The 9,283-nt window shown below is 46.8% G+C and overlaps 1 long non-coding RNA gene across 1 annotated transcript; it reads right to left on the reverse strand.

The window, feature by feature from the left end:
* Positions 1-1,908: 1,908 nt before the first annotated feature.
* Positions 1,909-9,266, reverse strand: LOC121922028. The gene is made up of 5 exons (XR_006102076.1): positions 8,398-9,266; positions 5,138-5,636; positions 4,873-4,993; positions 2,891-3,011; positions 1,909-2,035 (listed from the first exon to the last, which is right to left on the reverse strand). It is a non-coding gene; the product is annotated as an uncharacterized LOC121922028 (long non-coding RNA).
* Positions 9,267-9,283: the final 17 nt, after the last annotated feature.

Consider the following 9,283-nt stretch of genomic DNA (forward strand, 5'->3'; position numbering starts at 1 on the left):
CACTGAAACGCTTTCTCCCCTGTATGCGTTGTCTTGTGACGTGAGAGGTCAGCCTTCTGACTAAATGTCTTTCCACACTCCAAGCATTGAAATATTTTCTCCCCTGAATGATCTAACTGATGATGACCAAGGGTACTCTTTTGACTGAAACTCCTTCCACATTCATGTCATTTAAAGAATTTCTCCCCTGTAAGGCTTAATTGACTATGAGTTAAGTATGACTTCTGACTGAACCACTTTCTGTATTGTAAGCACAGAAATGGCTTATCTCCTGTGTGAGTTTTTTGATAATGAATCAGGCTTGTCCTCAAACCTAAGTTCTTTCCACACTCCAAACATTTGAATGGCTTATCTCCTGTGTGAGTTGCTTGATGATGAATGAAGCTTATCTCCCCACCAAACTGCTGTCCATATTCCAAGCATTTCAAAAGTTTCTTCCCTATATGTCCTGCTTCATAGTTAAACTGGTGTATCTTCTGCTTTGGGTTCTTTCTACACTCCAAACCTATTAATGATTTCTCCCCTGAGTGCAGTTTTTGATGTGACATAAAGTGTGACCTGCACCTGAAATTTTTGCCACATTTCCAACACTGAAATGGTTTCTCTGTTGTTTGAGAGGGTTCATGGGACCTTATAACTACTCTCTCCATCTTTAAAAGATTGTTCTCCTGTGAAGATTAAGCTTTGATTTACAACTGAAGCTTCTCCCACAAACAAGACAAAGACATTCACTTCTCCCCTTTTGTCTGGCAGATCTTTTGCAGTGGTTGCAGGAGGTCAGACTTCATCTCCTGTTCCCTTATCTGTTGGAGTTCCCCAGGGTTCTGTTCTGGGTCCCCTTCTGTTTTCTCTCTACACACTGTCCTTAGGTAAACTCATTAGCTCTTTCGGTTTTTCCTACCATTTGTATGCCAATGACACCCAGCTGTATCTTTTCACCCCTGACCTTTCTCCAAGGCTTGAACAGCAAGTTTCGTCCTGCCTCACAGCTGTCTCGCAGTGGATGCGCCATTGGCATTTGAAGCTCAACATGTCCAAGACAGAGCTTATTGTCTTTCCTCCTAAGCCCACCCTTCAACTCTCCTTTTCTGTCTCTGTGGACAACATTTCTATTCAACCAGTCCAGCAAGCCCACAGTCTTGGTTTTATCTTTGATTCTTCTCTGTCGTGTATCCCTCAGATCCAGACCACAGCCAAGGCTTGTAGATTCTATTTATACAATATTGCCAAAATCCGACCATATCTCTCCGCCTCTACTGCCAAGATCCTGGTCCATGCCCTTGTGATCTCACGACTCGATTACTGTAACGTCCTTCTAGCTGGGCTTCCTCTTTCTCACCTCCGTCCTTTAATTTCTGTCCAGCATTCAGCTGCATGCATTATCACATCCACCCACCGCTCTGACCACATCTCTCCTGTGTTGGCATCCCTTCACTGGCTCCCACTCCCTTTCCGCATTCAGTATAAGCTCCTGCTGTCAACATTTAAAACCCTCCATGGACTGGCCCCTCCCTACTTATCAGACCTTATTTCCCTTCACCTTCCCACTAGGGCCTTCCGTTCTGGTAGTCAAGGTCTGCTGTCCCAGGCCAGGATTTCCTCTGCCCCTTCTCGGATTCGCCCCTTTTCACTTGCTGCCCCTCACTCCTGGAACCGTCTTCCCCTGCGAGCAAAAGCCATCACTTCCTTAACCAGCTTCAAAATGGAGCTGAAGACCATCCTGTTCAGAGTAGCGTTCCCAGGCATTGCATAATTGTCACTTGCTATTTGATGTTCTTTTGTTGTCTGTTTTATTGAATCATTTCCTGTATTGCTATGTATTTTATATGTATTATTTTACTAGACAGGCCCTTTCCCCACCACCACTCCCTTCTCCTTCTGTGTCGTGTCTTTTTAGATTGTAAGCCTGAGGGCAGGGAGCTGTCCAATTAAAAAGATTGTATGTACAGCGCTGTGTAAATTTACAGTGCTTTATAAATAAAGGTTAATAATAAATAATAATAACTTCTGTCTTCACTTCCAATTATTTCACCACCTAGAAATGAGAAAAATATGTGGTCAAAGAGCAAGAGAGGACAAAACCCCCAGAATAAAATGACTGTCTAACAGACATTACTGTGAGTAGGTTACTGGAAAGACAAATGAGACTGCAGAGCTTCTCCACTGACATTCGTGGGAAGCCTGTGGCAGAGACTGCCTCCAGTAGAAAGCTCTTTGAAGGAGCTCCTAGTTGCTTGCATCCATGAAAACATGAACCCAGGAACTACCCTCTTTCTGAACTGGGTTTGCTGCCAGATATTCCTCCTTTAAAATAATGAGTATAGGGAACTACACTGTGCATCACAATTGCTACAGCAAATCCCCCATAAACAAAATCTATTATTGTTATTATTTTATTTTCTATCCTGACTTTGTCTAAAAATGTGTCTTTATAAAGGTTACAATGGGGCTTTCTAGACGGCCCTTTGGGACGTCCAGAGGACGTCCCATTTTAAAAAAGGGGTGTCTCTTTTAGACGCCCCTGGGCCTCGTACGGACTCCGTCCGTACAAGATGGCGCCGGCCCTTCTACATGGCCGGCGCCATCTTTACGTACTGGACGCTGAGCGTCCAGACGCGTCGCGCCGCTGCTGACGTAGCGAGCGCGCCGCTGCCGCCTCGCTACGTCGCAAACGCGACGCCAAAAGAAGCTCCATTTTGGAGCTTCTTTTTTCGGTCCGCGCGGGAGTCGGGCCGTCTGAAGGCTCCGGCTCCCCCGCGGACCTACTGGCGGCGGCGCCAGACCGCTGCAAAGCGGCGGTCTGTACCCCGCCTATGTTCTGCATTGGTCACGCCTCATGTGAAATACTGCATCTAGTTTTGGGAGTAGCATGAGAAGAAGGCAACCTTACCCAAGGAAGCCACCGTCTCCAAATTCTCCTCCATGACTTCCGTATGCAAGGCCCTTTGGTCTGGATCCAGAAAGCACCACTCCTCCTCACTGAAATACACAGCCACCTCCTCAAAGCTCACCTAAATAAAAAAGATCAACCAAATATACTGAACTCAATTGGGAAAGAAAATGAAAAGTTCAAGTAGACGATAAGTTGAACATGAGTCAACAATGCGATGCGGCAGCTAACAAGGCGAATGAGATTTTAGGCTGCATCAATAGAAGTATAGTGTCTAGATCAAGGGAAGTCATAGTGCCACTATATTCTGCTCTGGTCAGGCCCCACCTGGAATATTGTGTCCAGTTCTGGGCACCACAATTCAAAAAGGACATTGAGAAACTGGAGCGTGTCCAGAGGAGGGCGACTAAAATGGTGAAAGGTCTGGAAACCATGCCCTACGAGGAACGACTTAAGGAGCTGGGGATGTTTAGCCTGGAGAAGAGAAGGTTAAGAGGTGATATGATAGCCCTGTTTAAATATTTGAAAGGATGTCATATTGAGGAGGGAGCAAGCTTGTTTTCTGCTGCTCCAGAGAAAAGAACCTGGAACAATGGTTGCAAGCTACAGGAAAAGAGATTCCACCTCAACATTAGGAAGAACTTTCTGACAGTAAGGGCTGTTCGACAGTGGAACAAACTCCCTTGGAGTGTAGTGGAGTCTTTTTCCTTGGAGGTCCTTAAGCAGAGGCTAGATGGTCATCTGTTGGGGATGCTTTGATTTGGATTTCCTGCATGGCAGAAGGGGTTGGACTGGATGGCCCTTGTGGTCTCTTCCAACTCTATGATTCTATGATTCTCAGGGAAGCCCTCAGAAGGGCAAAATATCACTAGCATTTCTGGGCATGAATGTTCAACTGGAGGTGAAGACATTTCTGTGACTCCAGAGGTTCATAAGAAATACAGTGTAAGTATGTATTTTCCACACAGAAAACAAGTAAAAGCTGAGGACTGCAAGGTTGTCAACCTTCAGAAACAGCACTTTAGCAGCCCTTGTGCAGAGTTTGTATCTTTGCCAAGAGATACATCAATTGTGTTTCTGTCCATGTGAGTTTCCATCTATGTATAACTCAACAGGGGGAGTGTGACCCTGTTGGTGCTCTTAGATCTCTCAGTGGCTTTTGATACTATACATCACGGTTATCACCTTTAAAGTCCTAAATGGCTTGGGTCCAAGCTATCTCAGGGACCGCCTCCTCCCGTACAATCCTCCCCACGCTCTCCGGTCCTCTGGGAAGAACTTACTACAGCCTTTAAAATCTAGGCTTGCGGCGACCTCCCAGAGGGCATTCTCTGCTGTCGCCCCCAAACTCTGGAACGACCTGCCGGAGGAGATCCGTCAGACAACATCATTAGACAGCTTTAAAAAAGCGGTCAAGACGGATCTCTTCCGGCAGGCCTTTCCAGATTAACCATCCCGGCCCAGGTTCCCTGATTCCCTCATTCCTCCCGTGGCCCCATCTTAGTGATGGTTGAGGATCAACAGAGGGATATCAGGGTTTTTAGTTTTTAATTGTTGTTTTTATGCATTGATATTGTGTTTTAATATGTTATACTGTTTAATATTGTCTTAAGGGGGGAGGGATAAAGTGTTTTTAATTGTCATATTTTATATTTTACTGTTGTTAACCGCCCGGATTGGTTTGCCACAGGGCGGTATACTACTACTACTACTACTACTACTAATAATAATAATAATAATAATAATAATAATAATTATTATTATTATTATTATTATCCACTTTTCTGGCATAATCGCTACTATTTTTTCACTCTTTCAAAGTTCTGGTTTGAAAAGGATCTCCTTGAACAGTTGAAGCAAAACATTTATTGGATATGGATCCCTTCCTCACATGGCCTGAGGAGAGCAAATATATAGTCCACCCATTTCAGGCACATTCAAGATAGGGAGATCAATCTGGGAAGCGTCCACTGTTTCTTTACCCATTATGGTGGTGCTACTCTCATTTCGCTATACCATCCACTTGGACTGCACTGTCTTTCCAGAGTCTGAGAGAGCCTTCTCTGCCACAGGACGATCACCAGCCTCTTCTACAATGAGATCCTTGGGAGGAAAAATAAGAGCAGGTATCAGAAAGAGAATGATATGAAATGGTCTGGATCTCCCCTCCAGGATGATTTCCAGAAAGTACTGAACAGTAGATGGGGTTGGAGGCTTACAGCATCCTAGGAGAAAACTGTTTCTCACCTGTTGCTTTTCCTGGCTTCCTCTCCTCTGCCTGGCTCAGGAGGAAACCTTCAGCCAGGGCCACCGCCTACAAACTGGTCTCTGCCCCACATTCCCTGACCCAGGCTGCCATCTCTGGGGGAAGGATGGCCAGGAACTGCTCAAGGATCACCAGGTCCAGGATCTGGGCTTTGGTGTGTCTCTTTGGCTGCAGCCAATGATGGCAAAGAGCATGGAGTTGACCTCAAACTTCTCGGGGGGCGTCGGCTTCCTTGTAAAAGAACTGCTTAAAATGCTCATGCTGTACCTCTGAATGGGACATATCTTCTGTCAGGCTCTTCTGTGTAGTTTCTCTGCAATATTCCCCACTGCTTTCATCTAAAAGACATGGAAGACCTTTCCCTAACTCAGGGCCAAATGAGTCTTGCTTTTCCATCATTGACTGGTGCTCATAGACACGTTCCAAAACAAAGAGGCACTTCTTCCTGTTGCCTCAAGGCAAAAGACTGGGGACACCTTCCTAGAAAGGAAATATGTTTCATGAATGAGGCATAATGAAGGATTTCCTTAGGTGGAGATGCTTAATGCTCAGTTTCACTCTAAATATTTGCATTTTCCTCCTCCGTATAGCAGACCAACACCAGAAGCGAAAGAAAAGCTAGAGATGTCCTTTCCTTCTGGGTCACAGACTAAAACCTTAACCTTATCCAGCATTCATCTAATGGCTGTGTTGCCATCAATTCATTTCCCAATCTCTCTACTTTCCTTTGTGTGTCCCTGTCAGGCTTCCCTTTAAAGTTCTTCTTCATCAGAAAAAGAAGCAGATTTACCAGTTGAAGACACTCAGCAGACACAATGACCGGACAGGCTCTTTTCTCATTCGGTTCAGAATCAGGAGGGGGAGTAGTGACGGCTGCTCCCAATCTTGCAAACCAGCTAGTAAAATGTGGGCTAGGCATTGCAACTATTAGGTAGATTTGTAATTAGTACGAACGTTGGTACTTACCCGTGATATGCTCATTTCCAGCAGACGAGGGTCCTAGCATCCTGTATTCTAGGTTTAGCTCTTCCTATTTGCTCCTTTAGGCAGAGACAATAAACAAAAGACCGGCCCCTGTATAGGGAGGAGCTAGCCCCCCTGGGCCCCAGTCTTGTTCCTGCCTAAGCTCCTAGCAGGATGTTCTCTTCGAGCCAGCGAAGTTTTTCCTTTCTCCGAAAGCGGTTTGAGAGTTTTCTTGACCTTCCCTTCTTCTCCTCTCTCCTGCCTTTCTCCCCTTCCTTGGTGGTGGCTATGGCAGAGGACCCTGAGACCATGGGTGAAGGGCCATCCTTAGCCCAGGCTTCCCTAGCTCAGGATCTGCCAGCTCAACAGAGGGAGCTGGCTTCAGAGGGAGACCCATTGGGATGTGTTTGCTGTTGCTCTGCAGCTTCTTTACTACAGCCTTGGAAGCATGAAGAAGACTTAAAATGGCAAGGGCTCCCAGGATTGGAGAAAGGTCTTGACTTTGCCAATGACTCTCCCTCTCCTCCAAAGCTGCCCCCTTTCATGGTGGGAGCACAGGAGATTTCTGCAAACAGCATTGCAGCACATGGGAGCCGTGGGAAGAGATGGTGAGGGGTATCCCCTCCATGTCTCTGTTTTTCCACATCACCTCTGCCCAGCCTGTTTAAGGCCAGGGATCAGTGAGGAAACTGGCCAGAAGTCATGGAAAATTCCCTGCTCAGCCCATTTGGGGCCAGAGTTCAGAGGACAGGCCAGCCAAAGCCATGGCAAAAGATTTCTCTGCATCACCTCTGGCCAGCCTGAAATGGCCAAGGTCAGAGAGGCAAGCCAGCCAGAAGACACAGGAGAAGGGTGAGTACTAGGGGCCCTCTCTCTCTAGCCACCAAAGAACCTTTGCCAGATCTGATGCCCTCGTTCAGGGCAGGCATTGCCATGAGGTCTCTGCCATGGCCATTGCAGGCACTATGCCTAGCATAAGGTTTGGGACTCTGCCAGGAGGGCAGATGGGGGCATAAACCCTTGGTCTCCCCCTTCCTTCCCATCTCTGGCCCCAATGGCACCCAGGACCCTAACAGGTGTGAGGAATCCTTTTGCAGACTGGGAAACACATGGTGGTGTTGCCAGGGCTCCTGCACTTTCCTTTTGAATTCTTATAATGACATGGTGTATAAGGAGGCAGAGGACTCCTCCTCTGTGTTGTACAGCCACATGGCTGTAAAGGAAGCTAGACTTGGTCCAGCAGGAGCTGAAGCTTCCAACTCTAAAATGGTCTTTTTTGGCTGCCACAGAGCATCCCACAAAAAAGCACAAAATGGCTTCATGTCCTCCCCAGAGAGAGCATGGCCTCTGCCACCCACTTCTAAACAGAGGCTGGAGGGCCATCTATCGGGAATGCTTTGATTGAGAGTTCCTGCATGGCAGAATGGGGTTGGACTGGATGGCCCTTGGGATCTCTTCCAACCCAAGGATTCTTTGAGAGAGCACATGGATACAAATCCTCCTGTGTTCCCTCCCCAAAAATTACAACAACAAAAAGGGGAAACCACTTGTGGATATCATGGGTGGAGAGTTCCCTTCATCCCCAATTGTGTTTGGCTGCCCCAAACCATGGCACTCTTGAGAGAAAAGCTTGAGCGCTTGGCCTCTCCTTTCCATAAGAGATTATCCTTTCTCAGGACACAGATTTACCTCAGGTAAATATAGAGCCATGTCCCACAGTAGCCCCTCTACCCTTCCCAGCTACCTGTGCAAGTGGGAGGGAGTTGAGGACCAAGCCAGCTTCTATAATGCAGCCAGGCTACTGTAAAGCCTGCCTGAGATTAAAAGGGCTAAGTTGTAAACCCCAACTTGAAGTTGGGGCTGTTTCAAACATAAATAAAACAAAATGCCCTTTTTGTTTTGTCAACTAACCTAGTTGACCTGGTTAACCCCAAGGGTGCTCAGCAATGACTCCCCTTCATCCTGGAGAGAAGTGACAGGGTTCTGTCTTGGGCACAGAGTTGAATATGGGTCAACAATGTGATACATCAGCTAAAAAGGCAATTTTTTTCTAGGCTTCATCAACAGGAATATATTGTCTAGAAGATCAGTGGTCCCCAAACTGTGCCCTTTAAGAGATTTTGGACTTCAGCTCCCAGAAGCCTCAACTATTTTGGCCAATAGTCTGGGTTTCTGGGAGCCGAAGCCCAAACTCTCTTAAAGGGCACAGTTTGGGGATCACTGGTTTAGGTCAAGGGAAGTAATAGTACCACTGTATTCTGCTTTGGTCAAGCCTCACCTGGAATATTGTGCCCAGTTCTGGGCATTACAATTCAAAAAGGATCTGGGGAAACTGGAGCATGGCGAAGAGTCTGGAAACATGCCTTATGAGGAGAGACTCAGGGAGCTGGGTATGTTCAGCCTGGGAAAAGAAAGTTAAGAGGTGATATAATAGCTGTGTTTAAACATTTGAAGGACTATCATATTGAGGATGGAGCAAGTTTGATTTCTTCTGCTCCAGAGCCTAGGACCTGGAGCATTCAAACTACAGGAAGAGAGATTCCATCTGGACATTAGAAGAACTTCCTAAAGGTAGCAGCTGTTCGATAGTGTAACAGACTCCGTTGGAAGGTGGAGGAGACTCCTTTTTGGAGGACTTTATACAGAGGCTGGATGGCCATGTGTTGAGGGTGCTTTGATTGTGTATTCCTGCATGGCAGGGGTTTGGACTGGAAGGCCCTTGCAGTCTCCTCTAATCCTATGCTTCCATGATTCTAAGTCCCACGGAAAGGCAGTGAGTGGCCCAGGCATTTCTCCCAAACCCTTCCCCTCTGATGGACCATAAGGCTACTATCGTCAAGGATGGCAGCCTCATGCTGTGTCCAAGGGAAAAAGGAGGAAGGGTGCCCCCATAGAGCTGGAAAGGGCCCCATAGAGCGCCCCAAAGTCCCTCCTTCCCTCTCCATGAGGGACTCTTCCTCCTCCTCCTCTGATCCTGAACTGATCCTGTGGAAAAGGAGGAGGGCTGGGATGGCACCCTTCAGGCCTTCTGCTCAGTCTCTTCACAGAAGGCCTTTCAAAGGGGAGGCAGGGCAATGTCCCCCATTTTCTATTTATTCCTAAACTGTTCTTGACCTATCAAACTCTGTGGCTGTAAGAGAAAAACAATGTCCCTTTTTAGTTTG

This window comes from Sceloporus undulatus, chromosome 2, assembly GCF_019175285.1.
Source record: "Sceloporus undulatus isolate JIND9_A2432 ecotype Alabama chromosome 2, SceUnd_v1.1, whole genome shotgun sequence".
NCBI classification, from domain to species: Eukaryota; Metazoa; Chordata; class Lepidosauria; order Squamata; family Phrynosomatidae; genus Sceloporus; species Sceloporus undulatus.